The 15,472-nt window shown below is 36.6% G+C and overlaps 1 protein-coding gene across 1 annotated transcript in view; it reads right to left on the bottom strand.

The window, feature by feature from the left end:
- The window catches only part of RIN2 (Ras and Rab interactor 2), a 249,154-nt gene extending 236,126 nt beyond the window's left edge, over nucleotides 1-13,028 (bottom strand). Inside the window, exon 1 of the mRNA XM_044663428.1 lies at nucleotides 12,930-13,028. The gene's annotated coding sequence lies outside the window, so the exon portion shown is untranslated. The remainder of the gene's footprint in view (nucleotides 1-12,929) is intronic.
- Between the last annotated feature and the right edge of the window lie 2,444 nt (nucleotides 13,029-15,472).

The following is a 15,472-nucleotide window of genomic DNA, read 5'->3' as shown; positions in this document are numbered from 1 at the left end:
GCACTCACTTATGCATTCAGTGTACAACTAGTGGCATAAAAACTTATCTCTGGAGCCCGCAATCCATTTGGGGAGAAACCACTTTCTATATAGTAATATGTGTGGATCTTTTAATTATATTATAACAGGACCTCATACAATGTGCTAGACATGATTAACTTTAGTTCTCTGCCAAGTAAGTCGGCTAATCGGTAAGTGAATAAATGTTGTAATAAAGAATATAGCTCAAATCATGTATCAGACACATATTAACTTCTCTGTGTCCATCAACAATCTGGGTTACAATTTAAATGGAGAGACAACGCACAAAAGGAAGGAGGAATATAATGGAAGGGATATGGAGCTGAAACCAGGCAGAGTAGCAGATGCAAAGTATAGTCAGATGAGAGTCCAGTTTAAACCCTCTATTAAAAATACCTTTCTCAATCTCAATTTCTTCATTTGTAAAATAAGGGAGCAAGGTTAGAAGATCTGTTCTAAACCTATACTCCTATTATCTATTCTCAATTAGACAAAAAATATCACTCAGAAAAGACTAGGACAGAACAACAGGAGGTCACTAATAAATTTAGCACAGAAGAAAAATTTAATTGATAGGGTTCGAATATCAGGATTAACCCTACAATTGGAATCTTCTCAAACTTTACTAATAACCCTTTAACTCAGCACATTTAACAAAACTGTGTGTTGCAGAGCCCTTGGGATCCAAGAAATTGTAATAAGATTCTTTGAAAACATTAATGATGTTTTCTTTTCCCAAAATATCTAATATGTACCATAATTTGAGGCATAAAATAGGCTTAATCTCCTCCATCTGCACCAACATTTCCCCAATCTTTACTCTCCACTTCTACTTTATCCAATAATTAAAAATTCCTAGCCCCCCCCCCCAACAGCATTAATAGGTTCTGTCAATATATAACAAATCCCAAAGGTGTTGATGGCTAAACTGGTCCACAAAATACTCTTTAATCAGTTCTTTCACTTCTGCTTTACTTTATTTCCTCTTTATTCCTTTTAGGTCCCGTACTATGATGGAGGTAATATTCAGGAACCCTTACCTTCCATCTATTTTTTCTATATCTTGCATGTCCCCAGTAAACTTATATGCTGCCTCCTCCCATTAGAAAGTGAGCTCCTTGAGGTCAAAGACTCTTTTTTGCCTTTCTTTGTATCTCCAGGGCTTAGCATAGTGTCCTGCACATTGCAGGAACTTCATGCTTGTTAACTGATTTTAGGCAGAAGCACACAGTTGCTTATTGAGAACAAGGGAAAGAGATGTGGAGGTCGTTTACAGTAATATGACTCCACTTTTGACTGCCTTTCAACATTTAATGTTGCCTAATAAAAACCCACAAGTCTTCTACCTTTTATTACCTTTTCTATTCACTCCAAAGCTCTGTAGATCTCCAACAATGCAAGTACAGTCAAAAGTTTGCCTTATAGGAAAATAAGGGTTTTAGGGATTTCCTGAATCTAAAAAGAGGGACCACATATATACCCTTGGGTGGAATGGTCAGATGCTATTCCCTGTTTCTCGCATCAGTTCCTTCTCAGTATAGGTCATATTCTCCATGCCTTGATTCTTGCAGTAACCTCCTAACTAGCCTCCTATCCTGACCTACAATCTCTTACTCCTCCAGTCCATCCTATGTACCAACTGTGGAAAGATGACTTTTTCTAAAACAGAACTCTGATAGTATCTTTTTCCTCCAGGCTAAAACTTTGATGGTATTCTATTTCTTGCAGGACAAAAATCTGCTCTTTAATTTGGCATTCAAAGCCCTATATAATACATTGCCTTTTTAGCTAATCTGTTCTAATAATCGTGGGTTCTAAATCTTTTTGGTGTCAAAGACTCATTTGGCAACCTGGTGAAGCCTATGAACTTTTTCTCAGAATAATGGTTGTTTTTTTTTTTAAGCCCTTATTGTTTATCTTAGAATCAATACTAAATATTGGTTCCAAGGCAGTAGAGTGGTAAGGGCTTAGGCAATTGAGATTAAGTGACTTGCCCAGGGTCATACATGTAGACATGCAGATATATGTAGAAAATCTACTTACTACTATCTCCTACCTATCTCCCAAAGGTCAACTCAAGTCCCACCTTTTCCTTTCTGACTGGAAGTGGTTATTTTTTCTTCTAAATGTCTAGAGCATATAATGTCATCACTGTTTATGTGTTACCATATTTTTTCTTGCATTCTAGGATTTTTAAAAATACATATTCATTCTCATGCTTGTTTAAAAGCCCCAGAAAGGCCAATCCATGCTTTCTACTGTTCTGTATCACCCATATGCCATAAGTGAGATTAATTATTAGTAGTATTAGTATTAGTGTTTAATTAATTATAGTAGAGATAAATTATTTATTGAAAATACAAATTAATTCCTTCATCCAATTACCTTTATTATATATCTTCATATTTAAATCTGAAGTACCTAAATGTTTATTTTTTATACCAAAGATAATAATAATCACTGTTGAAATGTTAGGTTTCTGTTATTTAAGTTTCAGGAAAATAGACCAGGCATCCAATTATAATACCTCATGTCCATGTTATTCAGTTAAATAACATTCCTCAGATGCCCTTGAGCTGTACAAATTCACATGGGATCAGGAATGTCTTTTCTAGTTAATCTCTCTGATGACTTGGGACTCTGGTGCTAAAGTGAGGCTGGCAGAAACTTAAACTGAGGTCCAGGAAAGCTGGTGTTCTAGTTCTAGATCTCCTGGTGTCTATGGAAACTTGGACACTAATTTCTCTAGACTTCGATGTCCTCCTCAGTGCATGAGAGATGATACCCCAGCTATGACTCATTTTAAATAGGAGGGGCATCCCTGAAAATTCATATAAAGGCAATCTTTGAGGGGAAAAAAAAGGTATTTTAAATTCACTAAGGAATTTGTCTACTTAATGGAAATCTGGGCTTGAATGCTTCACTTTTGCATACTGAATAATCACTTTATATTTCTACATATTTTTTTTATCATTTTATATTTCATAAATTGAGATTTGGGGATCCTAAAGCAGGGCACATCTGTAAATTACAAATGAGATCATCTATATGAAGGCACATGCTAATCATTAAAATATTTCTATCTCTTAAAGAGATAGTTATTGTCACAATATGATAATGGCTAAAATTTATATTCTAATTTGCATACACAATTTCCTCTGACCTCCCTCTTTCCAGGCAATACCTTACATTACTCTGCTTTACATATGTTTTGGTCCAGCCCAAATGGTCTTTTTTCCACCCTGTCCCTCACATGCAACATTCCATTTCCCTTCTCTATAACTTCATACAGGCTGTCTTTCTTGCCCAGAATATATGCCTTCTTCATCTCTACCTCGTAGAATTTCTAGTTTCCTTCAAAGTTCAGCTCAAACCCACCTCCTGCATGAAGCCTTTCCTTAGCTGCTAGTGCCTTCACCCCAAATGACCTTATATTTATTTTGCAGGTGCTTATTGTGTACATGTTCCCTCCCCCATGGGGTGTAAACTCCATGAAGACAGCTGTCGTTATTCAGTCATGTCCGACTCTTTGTGATGCTGTCCATGGGGATTTTCTGGACCAGGTTATGGAGTGGTTTGCCATTTCTTTCTCTGGTGGACTAAGGCAAACAGAGGTTAAAGGACTTGTCTAAAGTCACACAGTATTTGTGGTCACATTTGAACTCAAACCTTCCTGACTTTAGCCCCAGCACTCCATCTGCTGAGCCATACCTTGCTGCTTCCTCCATGAAGACAGGATTTATTTCATTTATGTCTCTGTATTCCTGATGCCTCTTGTGCTCCCTACTTGATTAACTGATTCTAACAACTGCTTTGAGATCATCATTAAATCTATTATTATCCCTGTTTTACAGATTAAGAAACTAAGGCCCAGAGAGACTAAATGAATTGCCATGGGTTAACCAACCAGTTAGTAAGTTTCTGAAGTGGGATTTAAACCTAAACTCTCCTGATAAATTTCTGGGCTCCTTCTACTACATCATTACTGTCTTCCTGCTATATAAAGAAAACTGTAAGCTATAAAATCATAAGTAACTTTTCCACCTAAATTCTTCCGATGTGCCCATTATTTCTAAAAAGGAAATCAACCAATTGGGGAGCTGTAATAGGAATATCATTCTATCTCCTCCACCCCTTCTACCTCTCATTCAAGTTAAGCTCATTTTTCCTTAAAACATCTGAAGACCTTCCTCCCAACTTGGTTGGCTCAGGGGACTAAAGGACATCACTTGCTCATCCCCTATGTGTAAGGGAGCCAGGAGAAGTTCCAAGGTTTCTGATGTGTGACTGGTAGAATACAAAGGATAAGTCATTCAGACAACGCTGACCTTAGCTCAGCTGAATCAACTCCAGGTGTCTGTCCTCAATGCCTGTCTTTGTTGAATATCCTCCTACTATAATAGCTCAGTAAATCTGACCTATTGCTCTATAATGGTTGATACTCAGCTAGAAGCTGCGACTTGAGATAATTTAGCTAAGCCAGATACTCAGTGCTCTAGAGACACTGAAAAAGGTTGTCAAAGTCCACCAGGATTTAAATGCAGGGACCTCAAAGATCTGGGACTAAGCAGGCAAGAGCTGGGCTACGGTGCCTTTAATAAGTCTGATTGGTAAATTGCATTTTTGATATCTATTTAAAATGTTTATAAAGTGGGTAGAATTAACATATAAATGGATTTCCATGTTAAGTCTGTATTTCTTTTTTTTTTTTGGTGAAAAAAAATCAAAACTCAAAAAAAATAAAGTACTTCATTTATTATTGGAAAAAAAAATGTTGGTGGATTTTGTTTTGTTCTAAAATCAAATCCAAAGTACCAAGGACTGAATTGAGTCAGGCCTTGCCCAGAACAGGAGCTAGTACTGTTTCAGAGACTCCCTGAGGAGAAGCCTTTAGAGGTTCCCTTATTCCAAATTCGAACTTAAATCTAAGAAAAATTCCATTTACCACGTACTCAAGAAAGGGTCATTCATTTCTGTTTGAGCACTTCACAGGATATTTGATTTACAGCTGGCAGAAACCTTAAATGAATCAACAAACATTTATTAAATCTTAACTAGCATCAGACAATACGCCTTAGCACTGAGGACCTAAAGGCAAGTCATCACTGCTCTCAAGGAGCTCACAGTCCAATGGAACTCAGAGGTCACCTTCCCTCAAACCCTTCTTTTTAAAGATGAAAAAAACTGAAAAAGTAAATGACTTGCCTCAGGTTACATAAAAGATAGAGAGCTCAGCACTTTCAAAATCAGATCATTTTTTAGTTTTTTTTCCCAAACATTGGGGTCTTTTTTTTTTAAACCTTTACTTTCCATCTTAGAATCAATACTATATATGGGTTCTAAGGCAAAAGATCAGTAAAGGCTAGGCAATGGGGGTTAAGTGACTTGGCCATGGTCACACAGCTAGGCTGGGTCTGAGGTCAGATTTGAACCCAGGACCTCCCATTTCTAGGCCTGACTCTGAATCCACTGAGCCACCCAGCTGCCCCTGAAACTTTGGAGTCTTCTACAATATCCTACATTGGTCTAGAGGCTGTGTGGTATAATAAAAAAAGCACTGAATGCAGATGTCAGTTGACACAGTAATACCATTAACTAAGTGCGACTAGAGGCATTTAACTTTTCTAAGTCTCTCAGTTTCTATTGTTATTGAAGAAAAACAATAAAAAATGTGTTTCCATATCACTTAAAGGCATGTGTTTGTAGGCAAATACATGTATTATATAAATATATGTAGGCATGAACATGAATTATAGATGTACATATAGAGACATATATGTATCCATACATATTGTATGTGTGCACACACATATATATGTATATGTATGCATACATATATATTCCCATACCCTAAAAGAATAAATGTAATTCCCAATCCCTATGACCCCCAATAAATCCATTCCAAGAGAATATATCATGAGATTATCAGGATTCTTAATGTCTTTTGGTAATGGATCTCTCTGGCAATCTTGTGAAATCTACAGAAATAAAAATAGTAGGGCAATACTTAAATTTACATGATATGTAAAAAACATAAACATGAGGGAAACCAATGACCATGATAGGTAGTTTTCATTTTTTAAAAAACAAGTTCATGGACCCCAAGTTAAGAACCCTTGATTTAGAGAATATGACAGGGAAGTGAGTTCACTAATCTTGTAGCTTGAGGAGGTGGGAGACTTGTCCAGGGGCCAGGTTCTAGGTGAAGGTTACAAGCTCAGATTAAGGGTCTAAGCAGGCAAGTTTTATACCCTAAAAATGGGGTTGGCTTAGAAGAGGTAATTAATACCAGATGTGGCATTTCTAATCACACCCAGCTGTAGTGGAGAAATTCCAGGGTTCATTTATCTATGCCTGGCTTGGGTTGGGGGAGTTTCCTTATCAGGAGAAGAAAGTGGATGAAGGGTAGGGTGGGTGATCAGAGGCAGCAAGAGAAGAGTGGCTCACAGGCTTCTGCAGCTGACCAAGTCATATCCAATCAGGAGCTTCAGTCATTAACTGCTTGAAACAGGGTTAGATTGAGTCAAGAGAATGGAAACTATCACTGCTGATATATTTTATGGCATTAGGACCACTTAGCCTAAGCGACCCACATAGGAGTCTTATCATTATATCTTTAGCATTAAATAATATCTTTCCAAAATCACAATTCTCATAAAGACAAAAGCGAATCAATCCTGCCCTTTCTGAGGAGAGAGAATGTAGACATGGGTATATACAAAAGATGCACAAAGAAAATGCAAAGTAACCTGGAGATGGGAGGGAAGATACCAGTAGCTCAGGAATCAGGAGGGGTCTCCAGAAGAAGCTGGCATTTGCCACCTTGAAGTATCTTGAAAGAAACCAAGGATTCCTAAAAAGTTATAGGTGAGGAGAAATAATTCCCAAGATAGGTGACAGCCAGTACAAAAGAACTCTGAGATAAGGGAATGTCATGTAAGGAATGTGGGAAGGTCATTATGACTAGACCAAAGGGTCCATGGAGGAGAACAAAGACTAGGAAGAGAGGATAAGGTCATGGAGTAAAGAGCTTTAAGTGATTATATTTTTAAAGGAGCCTGTCTTTGATCCTCATAGTATTAGGTAGCCACTGGAATTTACAGAGCAGAGAGCTTTAAAAATCACTTTGACAGCTTTGTGGAGGATGTATCAACGTGAGAAGAAACTTGAGGCTGACGAACCAATGAGGAGGATGCAATAGTCTAAGGTAGGTGTCTTCTAAGTAGGGTCTATAGCCATCTTGCCTAGACCATAGCCGATTCCCAAGGGGCATGTGTTAAAGCATTCAGAAGATGGGTTGACTCTCACTCTTTCCACAATTGCCAGTCGTGGAGCTTGTGACCAGCCAACACAACCATAACTTAGTAGTCACCCATTTATTCCCCAACATATTCCTACTCTAACATCTCCTGTATAATCTCCCAATCTCCTCTCTTCTGGCCACAGGTCCTTCAGGATACTTAAATTGTTACTTATGTCTGGATGCCCCAAATAGCAGCTGTGCAGGTATGATTGGGAAAATCTATAACTCCTGCCACCCAATAGTATATGAATGTAAAATAATATTATTATATCATAAAATTCTAGAAGTTATGAGCTGATACAGAGTAAGATGAGAAGAACCAGAAAAATTTATATATTTACAATAACACTAAACAGAAAAACAGCTTTGAAAGACTAAATAACTCTGGTCAAGCATGATTCCAGAGGAACTAAGATGAAGCATGTTAATGATCTCCTGGCAAAGAATTAAAGAGACAGACAGAGGAAGGAGACATACAATTTCTTTGGACACAGCCATTATATGGATTTTGCTTGGCTATGCTTATTTGTTGCAAGGGTTTTAAAAAAAAAATTGGGGGTGGTAGTTGAGGACTCTTATTGGAGTTGGAGGAGTGGCAACTGTGATGCTTTTTAAGAATAAAACCAGTATAGTCTAACATTTTTAAAAGTGCACAGAGGCAAACACAAGAAAATTCAGAAGGAAAAAGAGAGTTTTGAAAATAATGCTGAATTTATTACATAATTTAAAAAAAAGTAGTAGTACAGAATAGAAATTCAGTTTTCTTCTTTTTGTGTTCTGCTTTGTATATGGAAATAGTAATTTTTGTTGGGTATTAAGTTTAGAATTAAAAGATTTTTTTAAAAAGGAAATTCCTCCTCCCCTCTCAACACACCCTTGTTTCCTAGATTATTTCATGAGCAATAGCTCTTTGGAGTATGGGCTCTGTTCTGCAAGAAGCAGTAAGAGACCCACTTCCTTTTTGATTTTGGGTGGGAAGGAGTTCTAATGTACCTAATACACACATACACATATACATAGCAAATAGAACATATATATGTATATATATAATTTATAAATAAATGTATTTACATTGGGGGAGAGTGCTCAAAATATTTTTATTGATAGGGATATCCAATTCAAAAAGCTTGGAGATCACTAGTCTAGGAAACATTATGAAAGACTTGATGGCAAGTGAAGAAAAGGGAGATAGCGAGACAAAACTTCCAATTTTTGACAAATGACTAGGCATGTACAATGAGTGAAATTAAGGAGTTGAGTATGACAGTGAAATTGTGAACCTTTGACTGTAAGGACATAGGTGCCCTCAAAAGTAAGGTAAGGATAAAGAAAAAAGTTATGTTCAAAAGAAAAGTAATTTTTGGAGAAAAGATAATGCATTCAATTTTTGGATAAACTGAGCAGAGATGTCTAAGAGATTTCTTGCCAAAGGCAATGAATCTAATAGTGAGAATTTCAGGCACTGTAATACCAGACTAGTTCGGATACCACCCCTTCAAGTTATATCATATAGGTTACTTGTCTACTTAGCCTAAACAGTCCTGACAAGATATTGTGGCCACAAAAAAAAATAATTTTAGCACTTTTCAGGAACTTAGAGATCATAGAGTCAAACTTCCATTTTATAGATGAGGAAACCAAGGTACAGAGATAGGTAAACTAGAATATCACAGTGCTTATCAGAACAATTCATGAATTGCCAAACCATAAATCATGAAACTTTGCAGTATGACTCAGTTCAGGTCTTGTTGATGTTTAAAAAAAAAACCAAACCAACCACTAGCCCACAATTTTCTTCCAGCTTTTCCAACATTTCCCAAATTCCTACAAACAACGGATTTATGACAATGAGCTTCAAGAAGCTCATTGTAATTGTTAACCCAACCTATCTTGATGCCATTTTACTTTAGAAAGGAAAAAAAGTTCATATTAGGAGTTTACCCAGAATGCCCAAACTACTAAACTCCTTTTTGGCATTCATTTTCTAATATTTTGAACTCCCATTCTTTCCTTCTCATTCTCCCCACCTACCTCCTCCCCAAGATGATAATCAATTCCATATAGATTATACATGTGCAGTCATAGGAAACATTTCCATATTAGTTATATTGTCAAAAGAAAGTACATTTTAAAAAAAGAATGAGGTAAATAAAGTGAAAAATGGTATTCTTCGATCAGCAGTCTGACTCCAACAGTTCTTTCTTTAGAGGTAGATAGCATTTTCACCATGAAACCTTTGGGATTGTATTGGATCACTATTTCTGAGAATAGTGAAGTCATTCACAGTTGCTCATTGTACTATATTTCTGTGTACAATATTCTCCTAGTTCTGTTCACTTTCTTTGTACCAGTTCAAGTAAATCTTTCTAGGTTTTTCTGAAATCCCTCCTGTTCATTATTTTTTATAGCATAATAATATGTATGTAATTTTTATAGCATAGTAATATGTTACAGTAACATGCCACAACTTATTCAGCCATTACCTAATTGATTGGCATCCCGTCACTTTCCCTTTCTTTGCTACCACAAAAAGAGTTGCTACAAGTAGGTCCTTTTCCCTTTTTTTGACATCTATGAAACAGAGTCCTAGTAGTAATATTGCTGGATCAAAGAGTATGTGTGACTTTATAACTCTTTGGGCATAGTTCCAAATTGTTCTATACAATGGTTGGGTTAGTTCACAACTCTACCAACAATGCATTAGTGTCCCAATTTTCCCACATCCTCTTCAACATTTGTTATTTTCCTTTTCTGTCATGTTAGTCAATCTGCTATGTGTGAAGTGGTATCTCAGAGTTGTTTTAATTTGCATTTTTCTAATCAAGAGTGATTTAGAGCATTTTTTCTTGTGGTTATTGACAGTTTTGGTTTCTTCTTCTGAAAACTGCCTGTTCATATCTTTCTATCATTTATCAATTGGAAATGGCATGTATTTGACTCAAATCTCTATATATTTGAGAAAGAGACCCTTGTCAGAGATATTTGCTTTTCTTCTCATTTTATGTTTTCCTTCTAATCTTGGTTGCATTGGGTTTGTTTGTGCAAAACCTCTTAAATTTAATGTAACTCAAAATTTTCTATTTTATATTTCATAATGCTTTCCATCTTTTATTTGGGCATAAATTCTTCTCTTATCCACAGATCTGACAGATAAACTATTCCATGCTCTTCTAATTTGCTTATGGTAGCCCCCTTTATGGTCTATACCTAGTTTCTACCATACTGTTTTCCAGTTTCCCAGCAGTTTTTGTCAGATAATGTATTCTTGGCCCAAAAGCTTGAATCTTTGGTTTTACCAAACATTAGATTACCATTGTCATTTTCTACTGTGTATTGTGAACTTAATCTATTCCATTGATACAACACGCTATTTCTTAAATCCAGTACCAGATTGTTATCTGGCACACATTTTTTTATGAATTCCTTGGATATTCTTGACATTTTATTCTTCCAGAGGAATTCTATTATTTTTTTTCTAGCTGAATAAGTAAATTAAGTTGGATAGAAATATTATTTTTATCAAATTGTCTCAGCCTACCCATGAGCGATTAATGCTTTTCCCTATTATTTGAATCTGACTTCATTTGTATGAAAAGTGTTTTGTGATTATGCTCATATAGTTCCTGGCTTTATCTTGGCATAACAACTCTGAAATTCTTTAAGTCTGGACTTTGCAACCTTACTTCAAGATTATAAATAGCCCAAGATAGCCTGGCACATGCTACTCAGTGAAAGAATTTTTTCCTTTCTTTAGCTTTTTCCTGCTGCACCTGGACGATAACCAAGGACATTAACCAGAAGAAGCTAATAATAACCAAATAGTGAAAAGGATAGGAGAGAAAGGATCTTTCATTCTCTAAAAATCAACAACAACACCCTTCTAGAGATTTTTTGAAAGGGAAAATTCCTCATAAAAATAGATTTATTCAGACTATTAACCAGCTAGCATTATGAAACCCAAGTTTTCAGATTAGCAAGGTTTTTAAAAAACATCTTTCTAAAAATTTGCTTAACATAGAATAATGATGTGATTGGCAAAAACCATCTATGGTGACTGGTGCTTGAGCTGTTTTCCTATGAGTTCTGATTACTTTGTTCTGCTTTTTCCTTTATCTACATTTTCTTGAGTGCTCAGATCACTAAGAGTATGCATTTTTAAGGCAGCTTAGGTTAGAGAAATGATCTGTACTCATGGGGCTAGGATCTAGCTAAAAAACCTACATGAGATAGAATTTAGAAATGAGAAGAGACATTAGGGATTTTCTAGCCTAACTCCTTCATTTTACACATGAGATTAGGATCAAAGAGAGTAGGAGATTTGCCAATGGTCACAAAGGAAGCAAAGGAAGAGAGTGAACCCAGCATCCATAGATCCTTTTCCCAAATTCTTTGTTTTATATTTTTTACCATGATAAACAGGTAGGTGGAACAGTGGATGGAGTGCCAGGCCTGAAGTTCAGAAGACTCATCTTCTAGAGTTCAAACCTGGCCTCTGATATTTGGTAGCTATGAGATCCTGAGCAAGGTATTAACCATGTTTGCCTCAGTTTCCTCCTCTGTAAAGTGAGCTGGAGAAGGAAATGGCAAACCAGTCAAGTATCTCATCCAAGAAAACCCCAAATGAGGTTACTAAGAGGTGAATATAACTGAAGCAATTGAATAATAATTATGATAGAAGTAAGACTCAAGTGAACTAACCAGATACATAGAATTTCTACTACATACTTACTCAAGCATCCCAGCCCCTAGGATGTGGATATATTTTATCTGTGGGTGCTTAATAAATGAAAAGCAGTGTGGTATGGTAGGAAGGACACCAGGTGATTGAGTCATCACTGCCACTAAATACTCATGTGACCTTGGGCAAGTTTCTTAACTTTTAAGGATCTCATTTTTCTCTTCTATAAAAGAAAGGAGTTAGACAAAGTTGACCAAGATTCCTGGGAAAAAACTGCTATAGACTAGAAGTCTGTTTCAAAATACTTTTTAAAAATAGTGATATTCAAATTTTTAATGAAACTAATAAAACTAAACGTGGTGGCTGTTTATTTTTTTATTTTTTGAGAAAACCTTATGGGAGATATATTTTGTACAATCCACACCAGCAACTTCTGTTTCTCCTTTAAGGTTTATAAATCACTTACCTTATAACAATCCAGTGAAGCAGACAGTGTTTATTATTATTTAAAACCCTTATCTTCTGTCTTAGAATCAATTGCTTCCAAGGCAGAAGAGTAATATGTTCTAAAGCAATGGAGGTTAATTGACTTGCCCAGGGTCATACAGCTATGAAGTGTCTGAGTTCAGATTTGAACCTAGGATTTCCTAGTGCAAGTATTATTGTCTGCATTTCAAAGATGAAGATACTGAGACTTACCTGAGGGGACCTAGGTGACTTAGTGGATTGAGAGCCCAGTCTAGAGACTGGAAGTCTTGGATTCAAATCTGGATTCAGAAACTCCCTAGCTGTGTAACCCTGAGGCTAGTCACTTAACTAGCTCTTATCACTCTTCTGCCTTGGAATGAATATACAGTATTGAGTAAGATGGAAAGTAAGGGTTTATTTAAATTGTTTTTAGTTAAATTAAAAAAAACAACAACTTACCCGTCCTGAGGTTCCCAGCTAATAAGTATTGAAAGCAAACTTCAAGCTCAGGTTTCCTGGTTCCCAGTATTGTGCTTTTTCCATTGCCTCCCAATAGTGGTGCCTGAAGATGAGTGGAATTAACTGTTATTTGATAAGAAGATAATGTATATCTGTGATAGACAGTATACACAGATAATGAATTGGGTCCAAGGATGACTAGAAGGAGGAGAGTGAATGGGATCACCTGTGGTGAAATTGCAAAGCTCCTTTACTACATCCAAACTTTCTAATTCCAACATCCTACAGCTATTGCTATAAGCAGAATCATATGGAATACAGCTGCCTCTAAGGAGTTAAAAATGAATGTCTATTGAAGAATAACAGATAGATGAGAGCTAGATGGCTACTGGCTGCAACGTATTACCAAAGAAGAACTCTGAAGAACAAACATACAGGATGTTATCAAAGAACTGTATGACAGAATGAAAACATGGTTTGGTCAGATGGAAAGATCAAGAGATGAAAGCTGGACACACCCAGAGCACTACACTTGTGTTCTTGCAAAGCCAAGAGAAGTTCAGGAAATACTCAATGCTGGGTAGATCACCCCATCTTGGTGAATTATGGGAGGCACTGGGATTGGTGAGAAGCACACAAGACGGAGAGGCACGGAGGGCACTCCTGAAACAGTGACATTACAGATCCATTTGCGTATCTCATCTCTTGCACTATACATATATTTTTTTGCATTTCTACTTTACCTACATGTTTTATTACCTTTGCTTAATTACACAAAGAGAAAAGTAAAATAACAGTTAGGAAGCCATGGTTTCAGTATGACGTTGGTATTTACTAGCTATGCCATCCTGGGCACAGCAGCTTAACCTTTTGGTTCCTGGGGAACAGGAAGGGAATATGCATTTCTATATCACCTACTATATGCCTGAGTTTCTCAAATGTGAAAAGAGATGGAGAAAGAAATGAAAAGCCACTCAGCATCTTTGCCAAAAAAACCCCAAAGGGGGTCACAGACATGCCTGAAACAGCTAAAAGACAACTAGGTGCCAGGAACTGTGTGCTAAGCATTTTTAAAATATCTCCTTTGATCCTTACAGCCACCCTGAGAAGTAGGTGCTATTGCTATCCCCATTTTCTAGTTGAGGAAATTGAGGCAAACAGGGTTAAGTGACTTCCCCAGGATTACAAACTAGTACGTGTCTGAGGCTAGATTTGAATTCAAGTCTTCTAGGCTCAGGACTCTAGCCAGTTGTCTCATAACACTAAAGGGTTTATATTTATATTGGTAGAGAGTTTCCCATACTTAATAAATCATGGAGCCTCCATGATATAATATGCTATTATTATGTTATAAATCCTTTGAAGAAAGGGATAACATATTTGCTATAAAACTTTACCGTCTCTAAAGATTACAAATGAGTATCATTACAGAACAGGTTGAAACAGGTTTATTACACATCATTCCCTTACTCCATGTTCCAGTCAAACTGGAACAGTCAATTCCAGTCAATTTCTTGTCCCTAATTAAAAAAAACAAACCACAACTTTCCAGGTCCCATCTCATTGCCTTTATCTAAATCATTCCCTCTGTAAAGAATGCAGTTCTCCTTCACCTCCCTGTCATGAAATCTTGGGCTCCCCAAAGTTAAACTCTGAGACTACCTTCTATAGGAAACCTATTCTGATGTCCCCAGTTGCTCATATCCTCCCTTCAAAAAGCTGCCTTTTTTCTTCTTTGTATGTTTTTAAATTTAATTTTCTGTGTCTAGTGTACACATTGCTTCCTTAGAGTCAAAGGACACTTGCTTTTTTTTTTCTTGTCTTATAGTACTTACACAATGGGTAACACGTAGATGTTTAATAAATGTTTGTCAAATTGAATCAAACATAAAAGAAATAAAGCATTACGGATAACCAGAATAAAGTATAGATGATCAGAAAGATGAGTTGGCCACAGAGATGGTCATGGGGAAGAATGATCAATAGAGACCCCATACGCTATTCTTGTTTCCTTTTAGTGTTGAAAATAACCGAGGGAGACTGGGTAGATCCCTTGGGACTAACATGAGTGGGTATAAATCAGAGTTGCAAAGAATGGTCATTCTTTCCAGGAGAGGGAATAGTCACATCATAAGATTCATCTGGGTATTTAAGTAAGCAGGAAATGCAATAGAAAAAATGAGTCAGTCCCAGTTCTTTAATTGATGGTCACTAGGTCTGAAAGCAAAGAGGAAACTTCCAACAAGCCAGGTGGTTCCTCTGTACAGGATCTATAGGAATACATAAATAAGTCATATAGGCAAAAAGGGCAGGGACAGGTTGCTGTTTGCACTGTTATGGGGAACATTCATATAGAAGAAACAACATATTCACTGAAAAATTCTATCACCTCCAGCTATTAGCACAATGTATTTTACATCTAGTAGGGGGCTGGGACATCCCTGTCTTAATTCCGATTTGTGTGTATTGTGGTTGGCTTGTCAAATTTGCATCCCAATTTTAACTTTTGCTTTGGACATATTTACACATGTAGATGTTCCCCC

Source organism: Gracilinanus agilis, chromosome 2 (assembly GCF_016433145.1).
Source record: "Gracilinanus agilis isolate LMUSP501 chromosome 2, AgileGrace, whole genome shotgun sequence".
NCBI lineage: Eukaryota > Metazoa > Chordata > Mammalia > Didelphimorphia > Didelphidae > Gracilinanus > Gracilinanus agilis.
Note: the sequence above shows the minus strand (reverse complement) of the source record. Positions and strands in the feature narration are given on the sequence as shown.